Genomic DNA, 13,137 nt, shown 5'->3' with positions numbered 1-13,137 from the left:
GACCCTTTTATGTGATCAGTTCTAAGGAGTTTCTGGGCCAATCCTGCTCAGTCCAAGGCATTTCATTACGGAAGTTAATTAGCTGCAGAGTTAATCACTGCATCTCAAGCATTAATAGCATCTTCTTCTGTATAGTTTAGTACTTGGACCTTTTCACCTCTAAGTATTCAGCATGGGTCATTACTACATACCATATACAGGTTCTCCACGTGTCTTGTTTAATTCTTTATCCCTAGCTCTTAGCAAAGATTTTGGAAAAGAGTTAGAAGCCAATAAATAGTTAGCAAATAAACAAATGGTTAAGATCTCAGACTCCAGAATCAGAGAGAACCACATTCAAATTCTGACCCTGTCTCCGATTTGCTAACTTTGTATGACCTTGTCAAGTTACTTACGATCTCAATATTTAATTTCTTTGTCTAAAACCTGGGATAAAAAAATAATACCTGGAAAACATGATGCTTTGAAGAATCAATGTCATCTGGGAAGAAGACAGCTCCTGGGCCACTGTGGGAACTATTGCATGGATTGCTGCAGGACTGCTCCCTCAGAGAGAGAAGCCTCATGCTGCCCTGCCAACAAGCTCCGGCTGCTTCTTCTCAGTAGACATTTCCATGGAGAACTACTGGGTCTAATATTTGCTTGAGCCTAAGATGCCCCCCTGTCAGTGTTTACAATTGTCCTTCTGTTCTGTGTCTTCAATAAATTGCCAAACGATCCTGGAATCTTAGGACTAGAATAAACTTTACAAACCATCACCTTTAATATTTTGCCCAATATGGGAAACTCTTCTGCAATTTTGTAGCACCTGATCACCTGGCCTTTTCGCTAATACTTTCATCCACAGAAAACAGGTTCATCCTAGGGGTCCTCTGCATTGCCAAGTAGTCCCCATCATTGGAAAGATCTTTGTACTGGGAAGAACCCGGTCTACATAAAACATCTACCCATTAATTCTGTCTCTCTTCTCCCTTGAGAGTTACACAGAATATGCTTAGGGTCTTCTCCATCACCGAACTTTACATACACAAAGACAGAAATTTTATGCCCCATTAATTTCTTCCTGTTTTTTGTTTGTTTTAGCGAAAAATCATGTCCCATTTCTTTAACTATTCTATTATTTGTTAACTATTTTCTATGTCTTTGTCGTCTTTCTGACCTTCTTCTTGTACTAAGTCTTTGGATTAATCTCTCTGTATATTTTCTAAAGCAGATGGTAATATCTGACTCAGAGCAAAGGTATTTCCTTTATCTGAAGACTTTGAGTCACTTCAAATATTTTTTGAGTTCTTTCTGTATGCTACAACTTTCTTTAGGTGCTGCGGATATATGAGAAAAATATGAGGCTGCCTGCATTCCTTTCTGGTTATATTTCCTTAAAAAGGCCTCATTTTTTTCTATTATAGTAATAATCACTTTTTTTTAAACTAGAAATGAAAAAATGAGGAAATTAAAAGTGAAACACATCAAAAAATCTATATGCATATATGATAATAATAGAAATTATTAAAAGCAACCAGTAATATAATGCTTTGATTGAGTATATGCATTAGAATAAAACCACTTGGTTTCAAATCGTCATACCACAAATTATTAGGCACGTAAATTTGGGCAAGTTATTTATGTTTTCTAAGCCTCAGTATCCTCATATATAAAATGAGGAAGATAATTGTTTAGACCTCATTGGATCTCCATAAGTTAAAGAGAAATAGTCCACATACAGTGTCCCACCTAGCAGAGAATAAACAGAATGTAAACCAGTATTTCATGCTGAGAAAGAATGTAAATTCTGAGCTTGAATCTTTATTATACAACTTATTAACTGTAAAATCTTGGTCAAGTTATTTAACTTTCCCCCCTCCATCTCAGTTTTCTCAGTAGAAAAAATAGAGACTGTAGCAAATTATATTTTACAAAAGTGTGTGCAAACATATTCCCAGTCCAATACTTGCTGATGCCCCCATCGAGAGGCTGAGTCCACACCACACCCTTTGCGACTGACTGAATCGTAGAAATGAGGAAAGTCAACTGCATAATTTCCAACGTTAGGCCATAAAAGGGGATTAGTTTCTCCTTTCTTTCTTTCTCTTCTTTTCTTTCTTTCCTCTTTCTTCTCTCTCCTTTTTTACTTTTCCTTCCTTTCTTGCATCCATCCATCCATCTTATATAGGTAAACTCTTGATTTTGGAGCTACCGTATAAGAAGCTTGGCTTCTTTGCAGTTGCCATGATAGAGAGTGCATGTGGAAAGACTACACAAAAACAGAGAGAGCCCTAACAGCTGCAAATATTCCATCTCCCATCTATTTAAATCTTCCTAAATAGACCACAGACATAGGCATAAACAAGTGCTTAGACAATTATAGCACTAGCCAAGCTCTGACCGCAACCAAAAAAGATACCCTGAGTAAGAACAACTCAACTGGGCCCAGTCAAATGCCAGAATCATAAGACTTAATAATAACATGTTTTTTTGCTGATTTAAGTTACTAAGTTTTGGAGTGATAGGCAAGGCAACAATAGATAACTAGTACAGAAATAGAATAATATTTGACTCATAAGGCTGATGAGATTTAAATGAGATGATCCATATAGATTATTCCATATAAAACAGTGGTTTCAAATTTTAATATCCAACAGAATCACCTAGGGAGCTTGTTAAAGACAGACTTCAGAGTCTCACTCTCAGAATTTCTGATTTGGTGTATCTGGGGTGAGTCCTGAGGGCTTAGCATTTCTAGCAAGTTCTAGGTGATACTGAAGTATCTGTTTTTCCACCAGACTTTGAAAAACATTATAAAGCAAGTACTAAACTTGTGAATTTTATTCTCACTACAATCTTTAACACTTTTTGTTAGTTCTTCAGTAAAAGTTGAACACTCAATTTCTTCTAGGTCCAAAGTGTACTAAGGAAAAGTAGATTCATTTTTTACCATAACTCAGAACAAACTTATTTTTTATTTATCCCTACTGTTGATCACAATGGCTTCTACATAATACGTGCTTAACAACTGATTGTTAGAGGGTACATGGACAGCTTCCACCTTCATTTGAATGGAGTTTAAGAGACAAAGAGAAACATATGGGCAATTTCTTTCCCCTTTCTCTAAACTTTTTTTCGTTTATATTAAGACACATTTTCACATTGTCCTTTTCTAGTTGTAAGATGAGCAGGGGCATCTTGTCTCCAAATTCTCCTTTCAATTCTTCAGTCTCTTTCAAACCCAACAGTAAAATAATTGAATGATACTGTAACAGAACCAGAAAAAACAAGTTTATCAGACACCTGTTTTGATTTTGTTTTATGGCTATTATTTAGTTTAATAAAAATGCATCAATTGTTTGCATCCTCCTTAGCTCAGAATAAGATTGGCATTCATGTTGGAGATAAAATCTTATGGATATGAAGATAGGAAAATCTGACAGGAGTTGTGATAGTGAGCACTATCAAGATTTCAAAGCACATATTTAACATCTATCAAGCATTTTTGTTAGAATGAAGGCATAGGCATGGGAGGGGAAGAGTTAGGGAACCTATATTTGCTATGTACATAGAATATATCAATATCTCGTCAAACCACAGAACAGCCACATGAGATATGAATTTATCTCACTTTTAATAAATGAGTAACCAGAGGCTCAATTTAATTAACAAATTACACGAAGTCACACATTAAGTGACAGTGCTAGGATTCAAACCCTGAATGTTATCAAACTCAGGGTCCCTTCAACATCTCACAATATTATCCAATGTCACTAAAAGAAACTAAAGGAACATAGTTTTCCCAAGGTAGTGTGTTTTCCACGAAAGGAAGAAAAATTTATTGGATTACTACTATTAATCCACTCAAGCTTCTAATAAAATTATATCCTGGGGATGCAATGTTTACTATTATAACACAACCATACAGTCCCTTTCCTTGTGGATGTATGAGAAGCAAGCATTGGCCAAAAATTACACAGATAAACGCAAACATACAACTGTGCTTACAGTAAATAGCAGAGCTATTTAGTATACTGCGTGAGTGTCATGGAAGGAGTTGATCTGACCAGGTCTTTTATGATGTGATGAAAGAATGCAGAGCCACAGCAGGGATCCATGAGTGTGAGCGCATGGCGGCCAGTGGAGTACTTGGGGGAGGCATCGAACAGTAGAAGCAAAGACCTTGGGAACTGAGGAAAGAATAGATTATAGAAGTCTTCTCACACTGAAATCTGGGAAAATTGGAAGGTTTGTGTCTAGGAAGATGAGCTTTAAAAAAAAAACCATTTCAATTGAAGCATCTAGCTGGGCTTGTGAGTTTCCTCCTTCTGTTCGGGTAAACAGAAACCACCCGCCACTCATGCTGCAGCATAGAATGGATGTGCTTCACAGCAATCAACATAAGCCGTATTGTCAGTCTCCTTAGTATGCAAGGAGAGATTTTTCAGCAATCTGAGACCTATAACAACAAGAGTGGTCTTTGCGCCGTGGCAGATTTGGGCCAAAATCTCAACTCTGCATCCTACTAGCTGGGTAATTGGGAAGCCTGCTTAAGCGATCTGAGCCTCAGGTGCTTTATCAGTAAAATACTATAATGAGTAAGCAGAAGAATGAATGAAAGTACTGAATACATATTCAATACTCTGAGTTTGCATCCCCCTTTCCTTCCTTCATCCAATTTTGTTTCATCTTCATACACTGTAGTATTTCCAGTTTTCTGACAAAATTTCTTCTATGCCCCCTGCTCTTTATTCTTGGTTGAATATCTTTTCTCTTTCATTCGTGGTGATAAATCAAACAAACCTTTGCTTATTCCACTTTCATGCTTTTTTATTACCAAAGAGTTTTATTCTGTCATAAACTAGGGCTAATTGTCCAAGTTTTTTCCTTATAGAGATGATACAGTGTTCTGTACTGTATAACTGCATGCTTTCTTCAGTCCACCCCCCCACCAAAAAAAAAAAGAGAAGCATGTAAGCAAATGGCAGTTTTGCACATTTCAAATTCAAGAAGTTCCCAGAAACATATGTTGAATCAATGATGCTCATCTGAGGCATTTGCTTCATTGACAGCAAAGTCTTTTGGAGTGAGCCGTGTGTAATAGTTAATTTTATGTTTCCACTTCCCTAGATTATGTTGCCTAATTGTCTGATCTAACATCGGCCTAGATGTTGCTATGGAGGTATTTTATAGATGGAATTACCATCTATAACCAGTTGACTTTAAGCAAAGGAGATTACCCTCAGTCTATGGGTAAGTCTGATCCAATCAGTTGGAAACATTAAATGCAAAGAACTGAAGGTTCCAGAAAAAGAAGGAATTCTCCCTCCAGACTATACCCCCCACTCCTTCCTGAGTTTCTAGTCTAACTAATTTGTACTCAAGACTGCAATAGTTCTCTTACCAGAATTCCCAACCTCCTGCTCATCCTGCAGAATGGATTTGCTGGCCCTCACAATCATGTGAGGCAATTTCTTATAATAAATCTCTTTATACATATGGATATATCTCCTGCTGGTCCTGTTTCTCTGGAGAAGCCTGAATGACACATAGGCCAAAGTAATAGGCAGATACCTTTGCTTCTGACACACGTATTGTAATTATTTGGGGGGGGAGGGGTAAGAGCTCCTGAAGATATGCTCCTCCCCCAATTTGCAATAATTCCTATTTCATCAAAGACATCACTTAGGTCTTGCTTTCTAGTCATCATTTATCCATTGTTAACAGTGATTCAAAGACCTATATTAGATTTGGAAAGCCAGGTGTTTTAGGTAGGGGATGTACTTAAGGAGCAGAGATAGTTTGTAATTCTCCCTGGTTGAGCTTCTTTGTATTAGTGCCAGAAATACACACCTGTTCTGGAAGTGAGTCTCATGTGTACTTAACATTTTCTTCATGCTACCCCAGAGTGGCAATCTAGCTCTCTCTCTGAATATTGTTGTTATTGTATTTAAGAAGCAATGTTATAAATAAGGAAAGGACTAACCATCTCATTCTCCCTATATATACACCACCGACCTGCCCTCACTTGGACATTGCTCTTTTCTTGCCTGTAACTCCCCCAGTAGACACTAAGCTCTTTGAGTCAGGAGACTTTATCTTTACACAGGTGTACACCTAGCACACAGTAAGTGTCCGATAGATAAGGGTTAATCAAAATATGAAGAGAAAGATTTCTGCCTGCCGCAACACACCCACCATTTGAAACCAGCCCCAGTGTCTTCCATTACTTAAAGTCTTTCTCATGGCCTTTCTCACAGGAAAGAATAAAGGAAAAAAAGCTAAACATATAGTATGTGTTAGGCACCATGTTTTGTGTGTTTCATATATTAGCTCATTTAAATTTATATCACAGTTTTCATGATTAAATATTTTCTCTGTTGTACCATAAAGGACACTAAGGCTCAGAGAAGTCAAGTAACTTTCTCAATGTCACATAGCAGGGAAAGGTAAAAATATGGATTTGAAGACTTGAGAGAGAAGGGAAGAACTGTGCATGCATGGGAAGGGGAGGTGGGGGGAGGAAAACAATGTTATATGAATACAACTAGCCACAAGATTTCTATTACAAAAGTACATGTAAGTGAATAGAATATATATTGTGACATCACACCTACTTGAAAAAGTCTCAACAGCAATTTGAATTTTAAATTATTAGATCTCTAAGCATAAATTTATTTGTATGTCTTGTTTTGAACATATAGCTTACTTTTTGCAGTAAGAATAATCTGTAATAAAGCTAATAGCAAAACAGTTGACTTAAGAAAGAAGACGTTCATCATTAAAGTCTTACATGTTTTATATAACTGTGATGGGAAAATTTAGACTAACATGGTCCTATGCTACAATTGGTAGGTGTGTCAGATTTTGTGAGCCAACTGGCTTACAATAAAGGGCTTGAGTTCCCTCTGGGGACCATTTTTAGGCAAAAGCAATCAGTCAGTGATGCAATTATAGCACCTAAAAATATTATTATAACCTTTCCTACCCACAGCCCACCACAGTTGGCTCAGGGAAGCAGTCTCTGAGATGGCATTCAGCATGCCTGGTGTGGATTTAGCTGTGCCCATGGGAGCGACACCGGTGGAAGTTCTGGGTGAAAAGCAGGATTTGCAGAGAGAAGTCAAGCTACAGTGAGGCCAGCGACAGCCACCACCTACCCCCACAGAGAGCTCTGGAGCAGAATGTCCCTCTGACTTGTCCCAAGCTGGGCTGAGACAGCCAGGCCTTTACACTCTTGCACTGATCAGTCACGAGATACGGATTATCTCAGGAAAAGGTATGGCCTTGGGTGAGGTAGCTCTTTGCAGTGGAGGCAGTCCTTGAAGTACGTGACAGCTGAAGGCCACTTCCTGACAGCATCCCAGCAGCTGGGGCAACAAATTCTTCATGGAGGAGGGGTCTGGGAGTGCTGGCACATCACAGTGACAACCACAGAGTGGAAATGATATAATCCCTGCCTTCTCTGACTGCCCTGGAGGATGCTTAAAGTCTTCCCTTCCTGTGCTTTAGTACCACAGCTGCATGCTTATTAGAATCTTCTTGCTTTTTAAATAAACCTTATATCCTATTTAGCCTTAATTTAAGTAAACTTAAAGGGCCTTTGTTGGTGAGATTTTATTGGTTATATTATAGATGAGCTTATAAACAGACTTTAAAAAGTAATAAAATTGAAATCTCTGTCTAACTCCGAGGGTTGTCTAACGTGTGCCTGTGTCTTTGGCTGCTGATCCTTCTTTGTGAGACCTGGAAAATGTTCTCTTACTAAGGATGATGGACAGTTCCTTTTAATTGGTTATCCTTTTCATGTATATTTATATTTAGGCTTCCTCTGAATTTACTGTAGTTATTATATAACTGTGTTTCATGGTTCTAACTTTAAATATTTATCTTCTACACTTGCTCATTTTAACCTGCACTTCTTTCTGCATATTCCACAAAATGTCTAATATTCTTTCATTATACAAATTGCATGAACAGCTGAGGGGTGTACAATTCTGTTCTCTTTGGTTAGTTGGGAAGAAAAATTTACTGATGATGGGGATAAAATTTTGCTGTTTAGTTATAATGGGTGAGCATTTGAATGATTTCACTATTAAAAAGTCTCCCTTCAGCAAGGTGCTAACTCTTTGACTCTGCAAGTCTGTTCTGTTTTTACCTTAAGGAAGTAACCAGAAGTGTATATGCATGTATTTGTATATGTATACACACACACACACACACACACACAAGGATGTTTGTTATGGCATTACCAGTCAAATTAAAAATAATTGGAAGCAATCTAATGGTGCAAAAACAGGGTTATGCAAAATAAACTATAATACATCTGCTCAATATAATAATGTATAGCCAAAACAATTGCCTAAGTAAAATAATGTTTAATAATAAGGACTATTTGTTTGAAAAGTTAAAAATAATTTGGGTTGCAAAACAGCCTATAAAACTTTAGCAATATGTCTGCGAATCTTGTGCTGGTTTGAAGTGTTGTGTATCCCAGAAAAGCCATGTCCTTTAATCCTGACTCAATATTTTAGGGTGAAAACCTTTGATTTCATTGTTTCCATGGAGAGTAACCCACTCAAATGTGGGTCTGACCTTTTGATCAGATGGAGATGTGACCTTGCCCACTCAAGGAGGGGCTTGATTAGTTTACTGGAGTCCTTTACAAAGGGAGACATTTGGAGAAAAAATATTTATTTGAGAGCCAACACAGATACAGATATTTAGAGATACTTGGAGTGCTGACAGAGAGAGCAGACACCTAAACATGGACAACTGGAGATGCAGATGAGATGCCAAGCAAGCCAGAACACACAGTTGTGTCCTGGAGGAGCTAAGTGAAGGCCCATGGATGCTTAGAGAAGAAACTGGAAACAATGGAATTGGGAATAGCAGGTACCAGCCACACGCCTTCTCAAAGGACAGTCATTAGGCCTTCCTTGAATGAAGGTATTCATTCTGGGATGCCTTAGTTTGGACATTTTTTATGGCCTTAGAACTGTAAAATTGTAACTTAATAAATTCCCTTTAATATGAGCTAACACATTTCTGGTATGTTGCATTCTTGTAGCATTTAAGAAACAAAAATAAATATACATGGGTACATATATACATAGAAAAATATAGAATGGTATATAAGAAATATTAATAGATGCTACCTCTGAGTGCAAGAATAGAACAATATCTATTTTATTCTTGTTTAACATTTTTATTTCCTATAATTAAAATGCTTTCATTAGGTATTCAGAAAACATGGCAAGTATTATTCCAAATTTCATCAAAAATAGTAATCTAGTTCCCCACCTAACTAATACTAACTCTAATGATACCTAAACTTGACTGATTACTAATTGCCTATTGTTGCCCTACAATCACTACCCATGTGAGCTTATATAACCCTGGATACCTAATTAGCTGTCCAGCCATGGTTTTCCCCTATGTTTTTTAAGGGAAGAAAAGCAAACAAAACACTTTTTTTTTTAACAGCTATTTTTTTTTCTTTATGCCAATCACATATGAGCTACATTACTACTTAATGTTAAATAATGGAGCATTAACTATTTAAAAAATAAATAAATAAATAAAAGAATCAGGAATTCATTATAGGTGAGTACGTGATGAAGAAAGAATGATGGAAATGAAACCATGAAAGCAGATGCCAGATTCTTAGTCCTGGTGTAGTCAGCACTTGGATAGTTATTCCAATTCCCTCATTCACAGAGGAGAGTAATTGTTTTCAGAGGGAGTAAGCCATGTGTTAAAGCTACCCAGCTTCAGAACTAGAACTCAGATTTCACTTTTCTTCTTTCCCATTCTGCCAAATTACTTTTCATAATTGACATCATTTACTAATGACTCCCCTTGCTTTGAAGTATAACGTTAGGCAATCTCAACCCTACATTTATCTCAGAGCACAAAATTTCTAAAGCGTCTATTCATTTCTAAAAGTGCTTACCAACTAATTAGCATAGGATCTGGACTTTTAGTTAGAAATTATTTCTCCTTCAAAACTACAACGTAATATAATGCCAAGTCTAGCAACAAGTCAGAATGAAGGAGAAAAAGACTATTTCTTAAGTTTCAATTATTCGCCAAGACTAAAAAATGTTATATTATTTAACCCTCTGATGTAGGTATTATTCCTTATTAATTTACAGATATGGATATTGAGGGTGAAATAAAAAAACAAAATTCGTTTAATATGATTTATTAAGAATTAATTTAAGAAATTGCTGAGGGAGGTAAGTATTGGAATCGTATTAACCAATATTATTTTTATCATACAAGGGAAACATTTTTCCTCAGTAAAAAAGAACATCACAGACGGAGTTGTGTTAAATTAAAAGACAACAGTGTTATTTTATTAGCATAAAATGAAGTCAAACTTGTAACAGTTACTCCTTTAAAATCTGACTAAACTGATGATCTGTTCCTGGTTGTCTGACCTAGACCCATTTTATATATTTGGTTTGACTATATGAGCTTAGTAACCAGAATTCTCCATGGACACAAACTCTATTCTGCTAATCACCAGAAACTTAACAGGATTTCCAACAAAATACAGCCATCCTCCATTACTAGATGTTCTCAACTAGAAATTATTTGCTGACACTCCTTTGACACTACCCCTCTGATTCCCAATAAAAATTAGAATATAAAATTGCAGACTCAAAGTCTACTTGTTAATTACCAAGTGTTAGGTCTTCAGATGATGATATCTTGGTCTCAAATGCCTATATGGATGCTGTAAAGGAAAATAAAACTAAAATAAAAAAAAATCAGTTTCTATCTTTGCAAGAACTCTTCAATTATGTAACTAATCTTCACTTGAGGCTAGTTTACATGCCTGTTTTACTACACTTGAGGAAACAAGGCAAAGTGAACAGAAGGAACACAAGGAAACATCAATAGCAACATCTTAACAGAAATGTAAAACTGGTCTTCTGAATTAATTCTATTGTGTGGTGGAAATACTAAACATCGTAAGGCACATCTATTGGGCACTTAATTTGGGACATGCCATAATCTGAGGATCTAGCATGTTTTAACTTACTTAATCCTTCCAGAACTTTTATGAGACAAGGTAACAATAAAATCAAGGCACAGGTAATTTAAAAATCTTGGCTAAGGTCTCATACCTGGTAATAGCAAAGCTGGGATTCCCACCAAAGAAAACTGTCCCTATTCTCAGTGCCTCTTTTCCTCAAAACATCACATCTCTTTAAGGAGGTGTACACATACACACACGCACATGCACACGCACACGCACACACACATCTTCTAGATTCATAAATGTGCTGGGACAGGGATTCTATTATCCCCCTCATCTCCTCAAGGAGGAGAAACATTTTCCTACCCAACTTGCTCTAATGCCCTTACCCTTGTTTCAGTTTCTCAGAGCCAAAGTCTTTGGTTTACTCATCAAAGTATAAAGCAGAGTGGAGGTTTCAGATCCTTACTCTATCGGTTTCCTATACTCAGTGATCTTGCACTTGTTTTTGTTGTTGTGAGCAAAACACTGTTTAAAATATTTGAAGAACTACTGTCAGAAATAACATACGTACACACACCCAACTATATGTTTCCTATAACATTCGGCGTAGATATTAGGCACTCAATAAATGTTAGTTTTTGTATCTCCAATTCCAGGTATTCAGTAAATGCTTTCTGAATCAATGAATACCAAATAAAAGGAAAAAAATCATAGTTGTCTTCCAAATTATAACTATTAGGTAATAATAAACATCATTATATCAGCTAAAATGATGTTTAAAGATCTCAAAGCATAAAGTATTTTCAGACAAGGACATATTTACTAAAGCTGGAATTATCCATTTCTTAAAAACTGTATAACTCAATTAATTGTAAAAGGGATTTGGTATGCAACCAGAATCAGTCTTGATAACATTTCTTTTGTTACTATTATAACAGCTCTTTTCACATATCACAGAGAATGACAGTATATTATTATAACAATAAAACTCCCAACAACTAACACATCAGTTTCTAAAGGAGTATCACAAACATAATTTTGTTGAACATATTTAAAATTTCAATTTGTGACAGGGGAAAAAAAAGTAAAGTTATGATTGCGCAAAGAGTAATCCTGAATCCTGTTTTCAACAGAATTGATTTACTCTAAATTCTACCTAGAAAACAATCAGTATATATATTTTTTATTCTTGGCTTTACAGGGATCTACATATTTTATCTTATTGGATGTTAGCAGAGATGTGTATTTTTAGTCTCCTATGCAAAAGGAAACATATTTTTTACTTCAAAGTCCAAAGAAACTGAATTTATCTGCCCTACTTTTTCACTTACACAACATTATTATATTCTAGGATGACATCCAGTAAGCTTTTCTCAAAGGTACCTTTTGAAAAATGGAATTTAAATGTTTTTTTTTCTCTCACCAAAAAGAATGTTCTCAGTGAGCAGATGCAACTTACCCAAGCATCTACTAAGTGATTACTAGTTGCCAAGAACCCTTTAGATGCTCAGAAGAGGTGGCAAATATGATGTTAGATTGATGATAACAACTATCACTTGTTGAGAACTTTCTCTCAATAATATTAAGACCAATAAATAATAAGATATAGGGAGACTTGTCATAGACACAGAAGAGAAGGCAAATAGTTGCCAAGGGATATGGTGGAATTTTGACAGATGAGGTCATAATGAACTCAGTTTTGTCAGCTAAGAAGAGTTTTTTCTTGGAGAGAAAAGGAAAAGGCAATTTAGGAAAAGAGAATGATATATGAAACAGACACAGAACCTTGAAATAGAACAATGTATTTGGGGAAAATCAATAAGCCAGGGGTTACTATCATGGTGTGTGAATATAGGAATGGGAGGCAGACTTAGGAGGGATGAGAGAGCCAGATGAAGGAGAAACTAGAATGCCAGACAAAGGATTTCTCAAGTTAACCTATGGGAAATGGGAGCTCTGGACAATTTGAAATAAGGGAATATCATTAACCATTTTTTTTTAGAAAGCTAAGGGTCCAGGATGGATTACAATTAGAACATAGAAGCATTGTGATGCAATGACTCAGGAGGCTGCCAGAGCCCGTGCTGCACAGAGTTCTGAGCAGTAACAGGCAAGGTCCCCATCCGCAAAGGTGAAGACGGAGGCAGCTCATGAGTTGCTTT

At 36.4% G+C, this 13,137-nt stretch overlaps 1 long non-coding RNA gene across 1 annotated transcript; it reads right to left on the bottom strand.

The window, feature by feature from the left end:
* Positions 1-2,938: 2,938 nt before the first annotated feature.
* Positions 2,939-12,653, bottom strand: LOC143643438 (uncharacterized). Its single transcript, XR_013156283.1, has 3 exons — positions 12,435-12,653; positions 10,673-10,726; positions 2,939-3,248 (listed from the first exon to the last, which is right to left on the bottom strand). It is a non-coding gene; the product is annotated as an uncharacterized LOC143643438 (long non-coding RNA).
* Positions 12,654-13,137: the final 484 nt, after the last annotated feature.

This window comes from Tamandua tetradactyla, chromosome 8 (genome assembly GCF_023851605.1).
Source record: "Tamandua tetradactyla isolate mTamTet1 chromosome 8, mTamTet1.pri, whole genome shotgun sequence".
In the NCBI taxonomy this organism is placed as follows: domain Eukaryota; kingdom Metazoa; phylum Chordata; class Mammalia; order Pilosa; family Myrmecophagidae; genus Tamandua; species Tamandua tetradactyla.
The sequence above is the reverse complement of the archived record's forward strand: the minus strand, read 5'-3'. Positions and strand labels throughout refer to the sequence as shown.